The sequence below is a fragment of the Clupea harengus genome, chromosome 23, assembly GCF_900700415.2.
Source record: "Clupea harengus chromosome 23, Ch_v2.0.2, whole genome shotgun sequence".
NCBI classification, from domain to species: domain Eukaryota; kingdom Metazoa; phylum Chordata; class Actinopteri; order Clupeiformes; family Clupeidae; genus Clupea; species Clupea harengus.
In genome coordinates, this window is record NC_045174.1 from 21594144 (window position 1) to 21613982 (window position 19839).

Genomic DNA, 19839 nt, shown 5'->3' on the forward strand with positions numbered 1-19839 from the left:
GTCCACCCCTAAGTGATCAATGCACATTGACCAACATTCTGAAACATCCATTAACATCCACAATTGCCACAAACAATGTTAGGCTTACAGCCCATGTTAATAGTTGCGAAATAATGTTCTTTTACTTGTTGCCTTTGTTACTTGTTGTTTAATATTGTGGAAAGGATGTTAGTGAATGATTCAGAGCATGATGCATTTAAAAATGGCATCACTTTTGGTCTTGTGTCTTATTTTTTCTTAAAACAATTGCAGCTGAAAATAAAATGTGTCAAATAATAACCAATAGCTTCAGTAATTGAGGGGGGAAATAGGCCCAATGATAGGCCCAGAATTTTGTATTTAGTTTTTCAAATCAAGAGTAAGCCTGATTTGACTAATTGGCTTTGCATCCTTTCCTTCTGGCCTTGTCTAGTCCAAAGACATGCTGCCCACCAGCTTTCAAAGTACAATGGTGCCATACTGGTGGCTTTGTATCAATTGTATCCCTGCCTGCTATTTTGTACTGTAGTTCACAAAAACACCCTGAAACAACATGTATCTCACATACTTATGCCACCAACAGAATAAGCAGGCCAATGGCAACCAAGCGCGCAGTCCTTCCTCCCTCACTTTAAAAACCACCAGCCGCCACTGGTGTGTGTGTGTGTGTGTGTGTTTGTGTGTGTGTGTGTGTGTGTGTGTGTGTGTGTGTGTGTGTGTGTGTGTGTGTGTGTGTGTGTGTGTGTGCCCGCTACATGCTAAGGATGCAGTGGAGAGCCTTGAGTGTGTGTGTGTGTGTGTGTGTGTGTGTGTGTCTGTGTGTCTGTGTGTGTGTGTCTGTGTGTCTGTGTGTGTGTGTGTCTGTGTGTGTGTGTGTCTGTGTGTGTGTGTATGTGTTGTTTGTGTGTGTGTGTGTGTGTGTGTGTGTGTGTGTGTGTGTGTGTGTGTGTGTGTGTGTGTGCGCTACACACTAAGGATGGAGTGGAGAGTAAGGGTGCTGTGTGCTGATGTACTTCCTACACCTACCTGTAGGGGTGCTGTGTGCTGATGTACTTCCTATGCCTACCTGTAGGGGTGCTGTGTGCTGATGTACTTCCTACACCTACCTGCAGGGGTGCTGTGTGCTGATGTACTTCCTGTAGTAAGTGGAGGTTTGGAGGTGGGAGGAGCTGAAGGAGTGAGGGGGAGGAGAAACAGAGGGGGAGGGGTTGTGGTAGGTGAAGGGGGTGGTTACCTTCTGATCATTTGTGTAAGTTTGGGAAATATAGAGTCACAGCCCTAGATGTATCTTATTAAAAGTAGCTCACCATGTTTTACCTCCAGTTTGATTTCTGTACTAAATCTGTTATAGTCATCCTCATATCGAAGAATTCGACAGCTGTAAATCCCAGCATCCTCTCTGCTCAGATTGTGTATGGTCACAGTAAAGAATCTGTTTGCTGAGTCATGATACAGTGAGAATCTCCCACTGGTAACTGTCTGATCTTTCTGTGTTGACTCAATGATGGTGACATTCTTACTAAAGTCCATTTTCTTCAGAACCACTGACTGGACGTCAATGTAATCAGGATATTTACACGTGATGTCCACAGCTCCTCCTACAGAACCCTCAGTGACAATCTCCCTCTGGTAACGGTCTTATCGCGGTGTACCGTCACAATGATGATGAAGTTCATTTTCATCAGAAATCTGACAGCGTGAGTAGAAGATTCACATGTGATGTTCACAGCTCCTCCTTCAGAACCCTCCAGTGTCTGAACACAGCTCACCCAGCTCACAGCTGACACATGGGGAGAGGGAGAGAGGGGGAAATGTATGATGATAATATAACTCACATACAGCAGTTTCAAACTTTTACAGTTTATGGGGGAGGGAGAGAGAGAGAGAGAGAGAGAGAGAGAGAGAGAGAGAGAGAGAGAGAGGGAGAGAATCACATATGGCAGCATACTTTACACCTTTTTCAAACAATTTTATGTAGATAATTTGTTAAAAATAAAGAGGGGTCCAAAATACATGTCAAATGTATTTACGCCCCTCTGTCAAACCGACACAACTATTTAATTCCAGTGAAATAAGTTTAAATTAAGTTTTTATATGTGTGACAGATTATTTTATTTAATCATGGAAGTTCAACATTTTGGTGTTATGCATCTTGATGAACAGGCACACGCTGAGCATATAGCCTTTCATTGGTTGGATTGAAACAACTGCAACGTCACGACTATGTGAGGAACCACTTTCCAGACCAACAACGAACTGGGAGTGGGTGAAGGGTTCTGCGTGTTTGTCTGTCTGCGCTTTGCTGAAATACAACATTATTGTTAAAGGACCCTATTTTGGTAGATTTAATTAATCTGACCACTCAATTTAGGAACTCAGCCTTAGTCCCTGTTCTTTTAATGCTATTTTCGAACCCGTTAGTTAGGCTGACCTAGGGTAATTTCTTTTGGATGCTACAATCTCTTATGACAAATACCTCTCTTACTTTGTATTAACTGGTTTCTTCTAGGAATTGTGTCACTCAGGATATCGCCATAGCTGTTTTTTCAAATTTCGCCGTATTCCACGACACAACATTTACATTTAGTCATTTTTCATCCAAAGCGACTTACATATGTGCGACTTACAATGTATACACATTTTACATTTACACTGATGGCACACTGCACATCAGGAGCAATCAGGGGTTCAGTGTCTTGCTCAAGGACGCTTCAACAGGGAATCGAACTAGCAACCTTCTGATTCCTAGACGACTTCTCTACCTCCTGTACATCAACACAACATGTTACTAGTTCTGGAGAATAGCTCAGAGGCTACAGTGCTGCCACGGGGCTTACCAGCATATTACATTGATCCGGTTCAGGGACTGAGTGTCAGGCTGCTGCATTTCATCAGAGGCAACAGTGGACCAGAGCATCAAAACGTATTAGTCAGGTGCAGGTTACTAATTCAGTTACACATTCAAACTGATCTAAAATTAATAATCTAAAGTTCTTTCAGCATAAAGGTACAACTCATGTCCCATATTGTATTTTAGTACAACTAACATTACGAAACAAAAACAGCTAAGCTTGATTATTTCTTGCAACAGGTGATGGGAATCTATTTAACAAGGAAGTTGCAGCAGCACGGATCTCCAGGTCTCTGATTGGTCATGTGAACATTTACGTTCCCTGTTGTGAGATTACTTCATTGCTTGACCCTTATTGAACGCAGTGTCAGAATTAGTTCAACGTAATGACATCACGTTTTAAAGAAAAACATGACTGATGTAATGTGCCTTAATACATTTGACAACCATTTTTTCTATGTTCCTTTTTTCAACGTATCGAGGGTTGAAGTAACTAGATGACTAACAAGGATAATATATATCTGATATACTGTGTTTATAATTTAATGTGTTTAGACCCCGGAAGAGCAATTGAATTTGATGCACCAAAAAACATCAAAGTAAAAACACTACGGGAAAACAGTAAAGGGCAAATAAAAAACAGCACGAGTGGCTAAAATGGCGTAAAAGAGGATAAAATCTAAATTCAGGCCTGTCAACACTGTGTGCACGGTGGCTCAGGTGCTTGCACTGTCGCCTCACAGCAAGAAGATCATGGGTTCGATCCCCGCATGGGGTGCTGTTGGCTCTGGGGGCAGGTCCTCCCCAGACCTTCAGTGCTCAGGTGGGCTATCTACCGAGCCTTTCTATGTGGACTTTGCATGTTCTCCCTGTATTCACAAGGGGTTTCCTCCACTAAGAACCCCAACAGAAAAACATGCAAAAAGAACAGAACACTCCTCTCCATCCCTGACCGAGACGGACGGTTCACTCGGGCGCTTAGAAGCTGCCCAAAAGCTCCTGGTGGGACGATCCGGGATGGGTTAAAGGCAGGAGTTGAATTCATGCCGACCTCAGGCCTTTGTGTGTCCTGTCTCGCGTCCATAATTAACACGTGTGTGTTGCAGTGAGTCGTTTGTGCAATGCAGCAGTCAGCCTTTGTTGTGTTTGTTATTTGTCAATCAGCCATGACCCAAAATGATCAAACCACACAGGAAACCTGCACTCCTCGCTGATGTCACACTTCCTGTTTTTAAAGCGGTCATCCCTACTTCAGTTACAGTAGAATAGTAAGAGATATTTTCATAATAATCTTATTTTAATAATATATTTTATTATTTTAATAATATAATTAATATGACCTCGCTCACGTGAGACAAAGAGGAAGATGATGTATTTTGGTGGCAAGACCATATGGCCCCCCTGACACAAACTACCTTGACCTCACTCACCTGAGACAAAGAGCAAGATGACGCAGGCGAAGACCTTCATGCTGCTGTAGAATTAGAAGTTTGTCGCCGGGCCTTTCTTTAGGGATTGTCTAAAGTTACTGTAAGTTTCTATAAAACTAGCAAATCTCCTTGCTTAGGACTGCAGAAGCCAAGCGTCCCTCACACACCCATTGCCATGGTGACTCTGTGCTGGTCTGTCCGTGTGTGTGCAGATCTGCTTCCGCCTCAGTCAGTGTGATGCCTACTCAGAGGAAACAGCAGTGTGGTGTAAACGCTGAACCTTTAGGGCAGTGCTCTGTGTGTGTGTGTGTGTGTGTGTGTGTGTGTGTGTGTGTAGGTTGTTGTGCACTCCAAACCCAACCCCTAACCATTACAATTAGTTACAAAAAACTGGAACTTATGACACAAGGACCACAACCTGTGTGCCAACTCCCTAAACCAATTCTGCTGAACTATAAACACAATGATCTGCTTTAGACCCAGATTTCAATTCTAAACCACACTTTCTTCAAAACACTACCCACAATCATCTGTATTTTTGCACACTTCCTCAATGCCAAAACTTCCATTTCCAATGCTTTTGCAATTTGCAATCAAAGCTTTAGCAATATAAGGGCCAGAGGTGAGCTCCTGGTTTGGAGACCAATGGATGGCAACATTGAAGTGAGAGGTGATCAGAGAGGCAGAGGAGTGAGAGTAAGAGGAGGAGGAAGAGCAAGAAGAAGAGCCATTACAGTTTTTTTACGATTGGATAAACACTAAAATCTTACTATATTACACAATTATCAAAACCTTCACTCAAGGAGCAAAACATCTGCCCAGATTTGCACCACTATAAGCACTTGTCAACATCAGACTTTTTGTGAAACAGTACACACAAGTGATTTGCAAAACACTAAACACACTTGTATACATTAGACACAGAAATATATCAAGATGTCACTTCCTTGCAATTCCAAAGCACTGACTGTCAAATTACCACACCTATGAGCCAATTGGTTAAACACAGCCATCAAGTGCGGCCCCCTCGATCCATGCTTGGTATCAAAATCAATCTATTGACCTCTTTTAGAGGTTGAGAACTACTTGATTAGTTGTGCACAGAGATTTCACACAGGTGCTGACGATATTTAGAATATAGAGAGCAGTTTCAGTAGGCTGCTACTAAGTGTCTGCAATGTGTTGACATGGTTATTCAATAAGGTTTTGTGTCTTTTTCTGAGAAGTGTATTACAGTTTTTCTCGATTGCTTTGGCACATTTTTCCATTCACTGTTCATTTTTTAAAAATAGCTCACACACAGCCCTTAACAGAAGATGAAATAACCAAAACACTATTTGATGTTTGCAGAATGACACCACCTTCTCAAAACTTATCACACACCCATCAAAACCAAACATTTCCATCAAAACCTACAATTTGTGCTCAATTGAAAATGTATGTTTTCTCATTTATTTAACAATGGATAATAAAACTGAAACTGCGGCTATCAATATCAACCTCTGCAACCATCACTTCAACTTTTGTGCAACACCCTCACAGTATTGACTGTTTTACCACTGACAACGTACTACAATTTGGGTTTTGTACTGAGCACTCTAACTTAGGGAATATACTGTCAGAAAGTATTTGAAATCGGAAAATTTGTATACAGTAAAATATTGTAGTTCTGTTTTTGTTTTTCTAAATACTATAAAAGATATTCTAAACAAGGACCTGTCAACACCATTGATTTTACATTTGTTCTACTGTGTACAAAATGGCAAAGATTCTGACACAAAAATATTTATTGTAGTCATTTTTACACATTACATTGGATACTGTAAAAAGTCAAAATGACAGATTTCAATATACAGTAAAAAGGTCAAATCTGTTCTGCAGTGAACAGTGTCCCCCTGCCACCAGTGTGGGCCAGTGTGTTGATTCTGTAAAAATAGTGCAATAGGCTGTAAATACTGGAAATATACAGTAATCAGAATTCTACCATATATGTTGTAAATTACTTTAGTGAAACTACAGTACTACATTGTATTGTGGCAACACACTTTACAAAAGTATAGAAATGGTTGTTGCCAAGAGTGCAAATACAATGAAACACAGTACAGTAAATTGACTGTAAAGGCCAGCAAAGTTTCATTGTCATTGCCGAACGTACAAACAATTGATGCCACAGTATGACGGCTCAGGTTTGGCTGAACCCTTTGGCCAGCCTCACTCATGGAGAGGTAATGATTGACTACGTGATCAATGACTGTTGCCCTAATTTCATTAGAGCATCTTACACGAATGCCACGTCCCCTGACAGGGGCCCCTCTATCTCTACCACGGCCTCTTCCTTGTCCTCGTCCTAGTCCTTGCTGAGGTTGTTGGTGGCGGCCTCCTCGATCCATGCTTGGTATCAAAATCAATCTATTGACCTCTTTTAGAGGTTGAGAACTACTTGATTAGTTGTGCACAGAGAGTCCACACAGGTGCTGACGATATTTAGAATATAGAGAGCAGTTTCAGTAGGCTGCTACTAAGTGTCTGCAATGTGTTGACATGGTTATTCAATTAGGTTTTGTGTCTTTCTCTGAGAAGTGTGTTAACTGTTTTGAAAAGTGTGTTAAAACTCAAAGAAATTTGTGTGAAAGCAATGAGAAATAATTAACCCATTCGCCAGAGAAGACTCTTGCTGTGCAAAGAAGATGTGAGCATTAGATTAAGTTGACCCATGATTCGCTAAATGTGTGTAAGCAATCGAGAAAAACTGTATTAATGATAATAAACTTTATTTATAACATAAGATATAAAATAAAACTCTGCAGAGGGTAGTCCAATATACAGGCCATCAATCCAAAAGGGAGGAGGCAAAAGCGGGATCCGGTGAACAGGCAGAGATCGGCAACACTCGTAAATTAATTAACATGGAGAAATCGGAACAGGGAAATAACAAAGACGAAAACGCATCGAGACACAAGAACCAGGGCCGGAGATCCCATTTCATTGTAGGGGGGGACAATACATGGTAACATTTCAGAGAGTAATTCCTGGGGGGGGACATTTGCTGTAACGAGAGCTAGCATAATTTAGCTGCTAAATACCGAATTCTCTTATAACATTTTACATCTGGGAAACAGGGGGAAAGGTGCCGGCTGTGGATTAAACAGTGTGGGAGACCCCACTCCCAACTCAATATATCAAAGATCAACAAACACACATATGTCTGCTCTAAAGTAAATGAAGCTGCTTGCAGCTAGCTATCTAACGAACTATGCTATCTAGCTAACTATCTAGTTGAGGGAAGATCCCCAAACAGTTATGGTTCATGTCAACTAGTATTATAAACACTTCTAGTACATAAATAGTCTCTCCAACAAATTTGTTAATGTTAAAATAAAAATGTTAATGTTACCGTCAAAATGTCAATGATACCGTCTGTAAAATTGCACGCTGAGCTATCGATAGCAAACACCAGCAAGTTGCAAGGAGCTTAATATACTGTATCAATGCTGAACAAAACGTCCCAAAAGGCCATTGTGAACTTTTTATGTTTTAATCTTTGTAGCATTTTGTGAATGGCAACATGCACACACATCCCTTGAACAATAATGTTACCAGCAGCTGTCTTGCTCCACACTGCTACGTTACTGTACTGTACTCTAGATTGTCACCATCCTAGCTAGCTGGCTATGCTAGATAGATACCTCCCCAGAGTCTCTCGCCAGAGACGGAATAAAGAATAAGAATAAAGAATCTTTGTAGGTTATTAGCTAGCTTGAAATATTACATACAGATCTTAACTGCTTTCGAGAATGAGGTCAATCTCTTTACATATCGTGTATCATAGCGGCAGTGACAGGGGAGAGAGGAGGAACAATCTCACAATCTGACCGTTTACTGGGCTGATTGACTTGCCTGAAACACGGAGCTGCCGGTAGCCCCGCCCCTTGGAAACAGCATGTGAACCAAACCACTTTGAGGAATAGGGGATCATGATTTTTCAACACTTAAAAAACACATTGTGTTACGTTTGTAATTAGCACCGCTTGTGTCGTCGTGCTTTTTTTTTATATTTCAATTTTTTTCAAATTTTTTTTTTTCTTTCTAATGATTGTTGGGGGGGACAACTTTATGGTAGGGGGGACACGTCCCCCCTGGGATCTCCGCCTATGACAAGAACACACAGACTAAATACAATAGGTAATGAGGAAAAGGTACAGACAATCAGGGCGGGGCAGACCATCAACAAGACGGGGCACACACAGGGGCAGGGCATGAGGTGTACACACACACACACACACACACACACACACACACACACACACACACACACACACACACACAAGGGCAGGGTGTGAGGTGTACACACACACACACACACACACACACACACACACACACAAGGGCAGAGCGTGAGGTGTCTGACACAAGGAGAGATGAGAAAACAAACAAAACACAAAAATGAAGAATACATGATAACATAAGGAAAACATAATCTGGAAAACGAGACGGGACTTCCAGTCCAGGAAGTGTGTTTCCCATAGGCTGGTTTTAGTCTTGTACTTTTGTGGCCAATCAGTGTAGGGTTTTGGTTACCGTGGTTATCAGTGGTGTGTCGTCTGCATCAAACAGACGACTCCTGTAACAGAGATTAGGCATAGAAGAACCTGTTTGTCAACGTGTAGACACACACACACACACACACACACACACACACACACACACACACACACACACAAACACGCCTACACACACACACACACACACACACACACACACACACACACACACACACACACACACACACACACACACCCCCACACAAACACACACCTATAAACACACACAACCCTTTCCCCCTCCACACACACACACACACAGGTTGTGGTCATGGAAATTCAGTTTCACTTACTTCTTCAATGTTCCTGGTATTTGTGTATGTTGAAGGGGATCCTGCTGAAACAGTGATTACTATTAGTCACACCTTACACACACTTATCATGAGTCTGCAAAAGCACACGTGCCCTCACTCTTGTGTATGCAGCCGAGCATGTTTAAACAGGTGTGTGAGGGTGTGTTTGTGTGTGTCTGCCTATGTGTTTGTGTGTGTGTGTGTATGTGTTGTGTGTCTCTGTCTGTTTGTGAGTGCGTGTGTATGTGTGTGTGTTTGTGTGTATGCATACTGTGTGTGTGTTTGTGTATGTGTGTGTGTGTGTTTTCATGTACAGTATGTCTATGCATGAGTGTGTGTGTGTGTGTGTGAGTGAGAGAGAGAAAGAGTGTGTGTGTGTGAGAGAAAGAAAGTGTGTGTGTGTGTGTGTGTGTGTGTGTGTGAGAGGGAGAAAGAGTGTGTGTGTGAGTGTGTGTTTGAGAGTGAAAGTGTGTGTGTGTGTTAGCCTGCCCTACCTTCTTTCCCCTTTACTCTGCTTCTCATGAAGAAGAAGGTTAAGTGCAGCAGCCCAAAGCACAGCCCAGCAGCTACCAGTCTGACAAAGACAAACGTAAGATGGCCTGTCGAGGAGAACATCAATCAATAATCATTATCCTGTATGGCATATCACACACTGACTGTATAATCAATAACTAATCAATATCCTGTGTGCATATCACACACTGACCGTATCATTAATAACTAATCAATATCCTGTATGTCATATCACACACTGACTGTATCATCAATACATAATCAATATCCTGTATGGCATATCACACACTGACTGTATCATCAATAACTAATCAATATCCTGTATGCATATCACACACTGGCTGTAGTACACATGTTATAACTAGTGAGAGAGAGACATCCCAAACAATGTCAACTTCACATTAAAAATGACATAATTTACCGAATGACACTTAATAGCAACAGTCATAATCATTCATAAAGACTCCTTCGTGTTCCTCACAGGTGTCATGACATGGTCATGTCAGGCTTAATACCCCTTCAAAAAAAGTGTTACCTGAGGCATTAGTTTAGTATATAAATATGAATAAATGTATTGTGTCCTCATTATAAACTGTTACCTGAGGCATTAGTTTAGTATATAAATATGAATAAATGTATTGTGCCCTCATTTCATATGTCTACATTGACTCGGTTAGTTGTTCATGTGGTACACGAATGTTGCAGAGTATTGTAGGTCTTAACTGAAGCTAACGCTTAGACCAACAATCCATTGGAACACATAGTAGCTAGCTAGCCTTGCTGCTAATAAGTATAACGTCAGCATGCTGATATGAATAGACCCATTATAGTCAGGTGGCTTAATGCTCAATTGACTTGTTAACCGAACTTTTACGAAGTCATACAACTAAACACACAAGTGACTTGTTAACCGAACTTTTACGAAGCTATAAGACCAAACACAAAGCTAGCACTGTTAATTCCGCTATAGCTAGCCAGGTCAATTAGCTCGCCTAAGATACTGCAATTTAAGCTAACCAATTACCTAATTTCCCCCAAAACCCATCAATTACGTGTGTTTGTGATGTGTAACATATATCCTTAATCAGTCATTCAAGTTATTAACGTCTATTTACCGCTAGCGATTACACGACACAAGGGTAATTCAATCGCTATTAATGTTGAACTTGAACTTCAACAACGTCACACAACATTAAAAGTCAGGCATCGGCATGGTTCCTAAAGAATAAATCAAAGGTCCTTGTCCATTTCTGTTGACAAGTTTTATCCAACCAGAGACCGGAGTAAAGTGACAAGTGATAGGCCTATTTGTTTTATATAGGCTTAAAACATCTGCTAAAACAGACACATAGCCTAAACATAAAAATATATTTCTGTTTAATATTAAACTTAGTCAAAGTCAGTCCACCCCTAAGTGATCAATGCACATTGACCAACATTCTGAAACATCCATTAACATCCACAATTGCCACAAACAATGTTAGGCTTACAGCCCATGTTAATAGTTGCGAAATAATGTTCTTTTACTTGTTGCCTTTGTTACTTGTTGTTTAATATTGTGGAAAGGATGTTAGTGAATGATTCAGAGCATGATGCATTTTAAATGGCATCACTTTTGGTCTTGTGTCTTATTTTTTCTTAAAACAATTGCAGCTGAAAATAAAATGTGTCAAATAATAACCAATAGCTTCAGTAATTGAGGGGGGAAATAGGCCCAATGATAGGCCCAGAATTTTGTATTTAGTTTTTCAAATCAAGAGTAAGCCTGATTTGACTAATTGGCTTTGCATCCTTTCCTTCTGGCCTTGTCTAGTCCAAAGACATGCTGCCCACCAGCTTTCAAAGTACAATGGTGCCATACTGGTGGCTTTGTATCAATTGTATCCCTGCCTGCTATTTTGTACTGTAGTTCACAAAAACACCCTGAAACAACATGTATCTCACATACTTATGCCACCAACAGAATAAGCAGGCCAATGGCAACCAAGCGCGCAGTCCTTCCTCCCTCACTTTAAAAACCACCAGCCGCCACTGGTGTGTGTGTGTGTGTGTGTGTTTGTGTGTGTGTGTGTGTGTGTGTGTGTGTGTGTGTGTGTGTGTGTGTGTGTGTGTGCCCGCTACATGCTAAGGATGCAGTGGAGAGCCTTGAGTGTGTGTGTGTGTGTGTGTGAGTGTGTGTGTGTGTGTGTGTGTGTGTGTGTGTGTGTGTGTGTGTGTGTGTGTGTGTGTGTGTGTGCACTACACACTAAGGATGCAGTGGAGAGCCTTGAGTGTGTGTGTGAGTGTATGTGTGTGTGTGTGTGTGTGTGTGTGTGTGTGTGTGTGTGTGTGTGTGCGCTACACACTAAGGATGGAGTGGAGAGTAAGGGTGCTGTGTGCTGATGTACTTCCTACACCTACCTGTAGGGGTGCTGTGTGCTGATGTACTTCCTATGCCTACCTGTAGGGGTGCTGTGTGCTGATGTACTTCCTACACCTACCTGCAGGGGTGCTGTGTGCTGATGTACTTCCTACACCTACCTGTAGGGGTGCTGTGTGGTGATGTACTTCCTGTAGTCAGTTGAGGTTTGGAGGTGGTAGGAGCTGAAGGAGTGAGGGGGGAGGAGAAACAGAGGGGTCGGGGGTCATGGGGGGGGGCGGGGGGGATTACCTTCTGATCATGTGTGTAAGTTTGGGAAATAGAGTAACAGTCCTAGATGTATCTTATTAAAAGTAACTCACCATGTTTCACCTCCAGGTTGATTTCTGTGTAAAAATCATCTTCATCTCTTAATCCAGCAGTTCCACATCTGTAAATCCCAGCATCCTCTCTGCTCAGATTGTGTATGGTCACAGTAATGCATCTTATGTCTGAGTCATGATGCAGTGAATATCTCCCACTAGTCTTATCTCTCTTAGTTGAGTCAATGATGACGACTTCCTTACTAAAGTTCATTTTCATCAGAACCACTGACTGGACCATAGTGTCATCAAGATATTGACACGTGATGTCCACAGCTCCTCCTACAGAACCCTCCAGTGTCTGAACACAGCTTACCCAGCTCACAGCTGACACATGGGGAGAGGGAGAGAGAGAGAAATGTATGATGATAATACAACTCACAGACAGCAGTTTCAAACATTGACAGTTTATGGGGGAGGGAGAGAGAGAGAGAGAGAGAGAGAGAGAGAGAGAGAGAGAGAGAGAGAGAGAGGGAGAGGGAGAGAGAGAGAGAGAGAAAATCACATATGGCAGCATACTTTACACCTTTTTCAAACAATTTTATGTAGATAATTTGTTACAAATAAAGAGGGGTCAAAAATACATGTCAAATGTATTCACGCCCCTCTGTCAAACCGACACAACTATTTAATTCCAACGAAATTTATTGTGTGACAGATTGTTTTGTTGAATCATGCAAGTTTACATTTTGGTGTTATGCATCTTGATCTGAGCATATAGCCTTTCATTGTTTGTATTGAAACGATTGCAATGTCACGACTATGTGAGGAACCACTTTCCAGACCAACGACGGAACTGGGAGTGGGTGAAAGTTTCTGTGTGTTTGTCTGTCTGCGCTCTGCAGAAATATATATTTTTTTTAATAAAGGACCCTATTTTGGTAACCCTAATTAATCTGACCACTCAATTTAGGAACTCAGCCTTAGTCCCTTTTCTTTTAATGCTATTTTCTAACCCGTTAGATAGGCTGACCTAGGGTCATTTCTTTTGGATGCTTACAAATACCTCTCTTACTTTTTATTAACTGGTTTCTTCTAGGAATTGTGTCACTCAGGATACTCACTCAGCTGTTTTTTTTTCAAATTTCGCCGTATTCCACGACACAACATGTTACTAGTTCTGGAGAATAGCTCAGAGGCTACATCACTGCCACGGGGCTTACCAGCATGTTAGATCTAACTGGTTCAGGGACTGAGTGCCAGGATGCTGCATTTCATCAGAGGCAACAGTGGACCAGAGCATCACAATGTATTAGTCAGGTGCAAGTTACTAATTCAGTTACACATTCAAACTGATCTAAAATTAATAATCTAAAGTTCTTTCAGCATAAAGGTACAACTCATGTCCCCAATTGTATTTTAGTACAACTAACACATATAAAAACACTAACAGCTAAGCTTGATTATTTCAGCGTTCTTGCAACAGGTGATGGGAATCTATTTAACAAGGAAGTCACGGCAGCACTGTTCCCCAGGTCTCTGATTGGTCATGTGATCATTTACGTTCCCTGTTGTGAGCTTACTTCATTGCTTGACCCTTTTTGAACGCGGTGTCAAATTAGTAAATTTAACATAATGACGTCACGTTTTAAAGAAAAACATGACTGATGTAATGTGCCTTAATACATTTGACAACCATTTTTTCTATGTTCCCTTTTTTCAACATATCAAGGGTTGAAGTAACCTGATGACTAACAAGGCCAGAGTTTTTTTTTCTTTTCAAGGATAAGATATACTGTGTTTATAACTTAATGTGTTTAGCCCCAGAATAACAATCGAATATGATGCACTAAAAAACATTAAACCTGATCAGTAGGAAAAACGGTAAAGTGCAAATAAAAACAACACGAGTGGCTAAAATGGCGTAAAAGAGAAGTGAAGAACACTCCTCGCTGCTGTCACACTTCCTGTTTTTAAAGCGGTCATCCCCACTTCAGTTACAGTAGAATAGTAAGATATATTTTCATAACAATCTTACTGCATTAGCAAATTAATACGAAATCGCACACGTGAGACAAAGAGGAAGATCACACAAACTAACACGACCTCACTCACCTGAGACAAAGAGGAAGATGATGGAGATGAAGATCTTCATGCTGCTGTAGATTTAGAAGTTTATCGCCGGGCCTTTTTTTAGGGATTGTCTAAAGTTACTGTAAGTTACTGTAAAACTAACACATCTACTTTATTAGGACTGCAGAAGCCAAGGTTACTCTGTTCTGGTCTGTCCGTGTGTGCAGATCTGCTTCCGTCTCAGTCAGTGTGATGTCTACTTTAGAGCAAACAGCAGTGTGGTCTGAGTGCTGAACCTCAAGGCTTCTCTTGTGTTTGGCTCAGCACAAGATAACAGCTTTGGTGAAAACTGTTGACTCCACCTCATACGTGATGTGAGTCACATTGAGCAGTGCCCTGTGTGTAAGCATACTGTGTGTGTGTATGTGCATGTGTGTGTGTGTGTGTGTGTGTGTGTGTGTGTGTGTGTGCGAGTGTCTGTGTGCATGTGTGTGTGTGCATGTGTGTGTGTGTTTGTGTGTGTGTGCATGCATGTGTGTGTGTGTGTGTGTGTGTGTGTGTGTGTGTGTGTGTGTGTGTGTGTGTGTGTGTGTGTAATTTGTTTACAATCTGAACATCTGTAGGTGGTCTATAGGGAACCATCTAGATAAAGTGTGACTACATGTTCATGTTATTGGACAGCTCTTGGTAAGTCAAATATGACTGTGGGATGAATCTATTGGCTGGTTCCAGTTTCAGATACATCTACACATCACCTCCTGTTTCAACGAAATATTTAAATGTCGGGGTGCTGGGGCGCCATCGATTCCGGTTCTCTGTCAGTTCCCTCTCCCACTCCTTCCTGTCCGTCTCTCTGTGTGTGTGTGTGTGTGTGTGTGTGTGTGTGTGTGTGTGTGTGTGTGTGTGTGTGTGTGTGTGTGTGTGCTCGGTCAGTTCCCTCTTCCACTCCTTCCTGTCCGTCTCTACTGCCCATCTCAAATCCCCAAACTACCCTTCAAAAGCAAAACAGTGTTTACAATTTTGAACAAGATACATGACTGTCCCCTGTAGTGAACTCCACACATCAAGGGTTACAAATGCACTTTAATGGTTTGTACTTTTCAATACAAACATGTGTACAAAGCTTAAACAAAGATACATATTAAGTGATTTATAAATATGTACGTATGGCTTACAGCCATCCCACACTGAGCACGCCTGATCTCATACGATCTCGGAAGCTAAGCAGTGCTGGGCCTGGTTAGTACTTGGATGGGAGACCAACTGGGAATACCAGGTGCTGTAAGCTGTAGCTGGGTGGGCCAATCCCTCATTCAGTGGATTGTACTAGATTACTGAAACATCGAGAACAAGTGGATACCAAATCTGCGGGAAATTCTCTATCGATGGCCTATGCTCCACTGGAGGCAGAAGGCCAACAACAACAACAACAACAACAACAACGTATGTACTACAATATTTTGGTGGCAAGACCGTAGGCACTCTGGCACATATGTAGAAGACTAATACTAACGCATTGTTACACATTTCAATGGGCAGCACTGCTAATTATTTGGCATTAAAAGGCAAACATTTGTCAAATAGATGCCATGTCTGCACTGAAATCATCCTGTTCATTTGTCATTGTTTTGTATATGTACACATATTAGAGCATCTTGTGGGACAATTTCTTATAGATACAGCACAACATAAGTTTGGGTAACAACAGATTTATTTACTCCGGTAGGCAATCTACAGGTATTATAAATGTGGCACACAGACACTGGGAGGTTGGACTGTGAGGTGCCTCTTGCTGTGCGGCACACACATACACACACACACACACACACACACACACACACACACACACACACACACACACACACACACACACACACAAAGGCCCATACAAAAGCGCTGCTTCTCAGTCACTTCAACATGTAAAAGCAATACAATGCACTCAATACTTACAAGGCCCAGTAATGGATAAGTAAAGCCCATGTTGTCATGGTAACACATGTGAAAACATTGTGGCAATGGGTCTGTAGATCTACATATGCAATTATGATTACATTAAAAATTAAGAAAAAAGTACCAACATTTAAATATAGGTTGAATTGAGAGCATTATTTCAATTATGATAAAATACAAACTAGAAGGACGTATTGTCTCTCAACTCCTTTGAATGTCTTTCATCATGGAACTGAAGCCTTAGATCAGAGTGGTACTGACAAAGACCGTCCACTGCAGTCTGATCCATTAAGGCTCTGTGAGTACATCGACACTCATCAGAAAAGTCTTTTTTGGGGAACCTTCCCTTGTTGGCCGTGCCCAGCAGAACCAGAGTAGAGAACCTGACATCGCTCAGCAGAACCAGAGTATGTGTGCATTGTGACACGTCACTGCTTGATGCTGCCTGCTCGTTAGGATAGCCTCGTTAATGTAAATGGGATCAATGTTTGTCATTGTCGTTTGTTCACATGACTTGTACATAGGACACGGTGTAAAGGCCGAAATATACCTCTACGACTTCGTTACTCCGTGGTCACGCAGTTGCCTCGACAGACTCATTTTCATTTATGGTTCTCCGACGGTTGTGGGTGTTGTAAAGCATTGATACTGATGTATTGACGGATTGACGGAGTCGGATAGTTACAAAATTTGGGAGGTGCACGTCAGGCCACGGTTGAGGTGCTCGAAGAGGGTTTGCAACGTCGGAGAGGGCTCTCCGTGTCTCTGTGTGTCCGTAAACGGACAACCATATATCGGCCTTAAGGGTCTGTGGAGGATGGGTAGAAGGCAGGTCACTGGAGGCAGGATTTTGAATGCCAGTCGTTGGATAGAGAGAGCTGATTGGTCAGGACTGATGAGGAAATCAGGGAGCTCATAGGCTAATTTTGGGTTAGTGCAGATACCTCAGTCAGAGTCAAGCTGCTGATTGGCTGCCGGCATGTCTGTAGCTGGTATGGGATTGGTTGCAAGATGGTAGGTGTCATCGATTTCAGAATTCTCATTGGCTGCTGCCGGCACGTCTGTAGATGGTATGGGATTGGTTGCAAGATGGTAGGTGTCATCGATTTCAGAATTCTGATTGGCTGCTGCTGGCATGTCCGTAGGTGCTATGGGATTGGTTGCAAGATTGTAGGTGTCATCGATTTCAGAATTCTGATTGGTGTCATTGATTTCAATGGTAGTTCCAGAAATCCGATTGGCTGCCTGGGTAGAAGCAGGGAGCAGGTCTGGGCACAGGCTGACTGTGGTGTATAAGCTGGTTAAAGGCAAACCGTCCTGATGCTGACTTTGAGTGCTTGGAGTTGGAGGAGTTTGGAGTTTGTCTGCACTGCTGTGTGTCTCCTTTATCTCTGAATAAACATCGTTCTCCTAGACAGAAAGAGACCAGAGATACATCACTGCACACCAGTGAAAAAATGTGGAGTGAAAAAAAGTTCAAAACACACACACACACACACACACACACACACACACACACACACACTTCTTCATACCTCTTCAGAAATACTCTGATTCCTTTGTGTTGGTTGTGGTGCTGATGATGAAAAAAATGTTTTGTTTTTTTACATGTTGTAAAAAATGTTTTCACAAGTACAAGTTTCAGATATCGCTTTAATCATGTCACATTTACTTTTGCTAATTAGAGGCAAACTGTCCTGCTGCTTACTTTGATTGCTTGGAGATGAAGGAGTTTGGAGTGTGTCTGCACTGCTGTCTGTGTCCTTTATCTCTGAATAAACAGCGTTCTTCTAGACAGAAAGAGACCAGAGATACATCACTGCACACCGCAGGCATTATGGTGCATTCCAGTTCAGCACCCCCTGAAGTCGGAATTCCAACCTGGACGGCCGTCACCAACATCAGAATCCAAGATGGCTGCCCATCAACTTTTTTTAGCACTGCCGTCTTATTTGTGTCATTAAATCTGCGATGTTTGAATGTACAAAATACAGCATCATTCATTGTTATCAAATGGTATTGCTAACATCTGTAAACAATTACTAACAACAACAATGTGTATTGCATTGTTGTTCCCACTTGTTTACTGGAATGCGATCAACTCGGGTGTGATGTCAGTCCCAGTTCAGTTCCGACTCCCAAGGTAAATGGAACGCACCATTAGTTTGTACAGATTCACTCTCTCTCTAGACACACACACACAGACAAACACATCTTCATACCTCTTCAGAATTACTTTGATTCCTTTGTGTTGATTGTGGTGCTGATGATGAAAAAAAAACACATTTAGGTCTCATCTTCAATTTTCTATCTACAGCTAAATAAAGTTGGAAAATTGTAGTCATGATAGGTGTGTTAGGGAGGTCCAAGTGTGTGTGTGTGTGTGTGTGTGTGTGTGTGTGTGTGTGTGTGTATCTGTGTGTGTGTGTGTGTCTGTGTGTGTGAGTGTGTGTGTGTATGTGTGCTTGTGTGTGTGTGTCTGTGTGTGCTTGTGTGTGTGTGTCTGTGTGTGCTTGTGTGTGTGTGCGTGTGTCTTACTCTCTTTCCCCTTGGCTCTGATCTTCATCAGTATGATGACTATGACGGTTAACAGCAGCAGGATAGTAACCAGCACAGCAGCTACAAGACCTCCATGGTTAGTCTGCCCTGTAAGGACATATCACACACTGACTGTATCATCAATAACTAGTCAATATCCTGTATGCATATCACACACTGACCGTAGAACACATGTGATAACTAGTGAGAGAGAGACAGACATCCCAAGCAATGTCAACTTGACATTAAAAATGACTTAATATAGCGAATGACACATAATGGCAACAGTCATAAACATTCATGAAGACCCCTCCATGTTCATGACAGGTGTTATGTCATAGTTAAACAGAGTCATGTCAGTCCCCTTTTGTAAAGTTGTCCCCTCATTATAAAGTGTTACCTGAGGCATTAGTTTAGTATATAAATATGAACATATTAATTGTGTCCTCATTATAAAGTGTTACCTGAGGCATTAGTTTAGTATATAAATATGAACATATTAATTGTGTCCTCATTATAAAGTGTTACAGCACATTCCTCTGCCTGCTTCTTTACCTGAATCTGCTGTATTTGTTTTCCCATACGCAGATGTTGACTCCAGCCCTGGTGCTGTTGGGTATTTGGGTTGGAGTGTATAGCCTGTAAATAAGACAGTAACTAAACAAATTAGTGACTATGATTGTCACAATACACCTACACCTCTCTACACCTTCTTGCAGGGGTGCTATGTGCCGATGTACTTCCTACACCTACCTGTAGGGGTGCTGTGTGCTGATGTACTTCCTCCACCTACCTGTAGGGGAGCTGTGTGCTGATGTACTTCCTACACCTACCTGTAGGGGTGCTGTGTGCTGATGTACTTCCTACACCTACCTGTAGGGGTGCTGTGTGCTGATGTACTTCCTACACCTACCTGTAGGGGTGCTGTGTGCTGATGTACTTCCTATAGT

At 41.8% G+C, this 19839-nt stretch overlaps 2 long non-coding RNA genes and 1 other non-coding gene across 3 annotated transcripts; 1 reads left to right on the forward strand and 2 right to left on the reverse strand.

Moving 5' to 3' along the window:
* Positions 1-957: 957 nt before the first annotated feature.
* Positions 958-19411, reverse strand: LOC116218656. The gene is made up of 5 exons (XR_004162963.2): positions 19008-19411; positions 15152-15156; positions 12318-12320; positions 12068-12198; positions 958-1085 (listed from the first exon to the last, which is right to left on the reverse strand). It is a non-coding gene; the product is annotated as an uncharacterized LOC116218656 (long non-coding RNA).
* On the reverse strand, positions 8672-9748 carry LOC122128689. Its single transcript, XR_006151565.1, has 3 exons — positions 9649-9748; positions 9155-9195; positions 8672-8881 (listed from the first exon to the last, which is right to left on the reverse strand). It is a non-coding gene; the product is annotated as an uncharacterized LOC122128689 (long non-coding RNA).
* On the forward strand, positions 15571-15689 carry LOC116218846. The gene has a single exon (XR_004163052.1). It is a non-coding gene; the product is annotated as a 5S ribosomal RNA (ribosomal RNA).
* Positions 19412-19839: the final 428 nt, after the last annotated feature.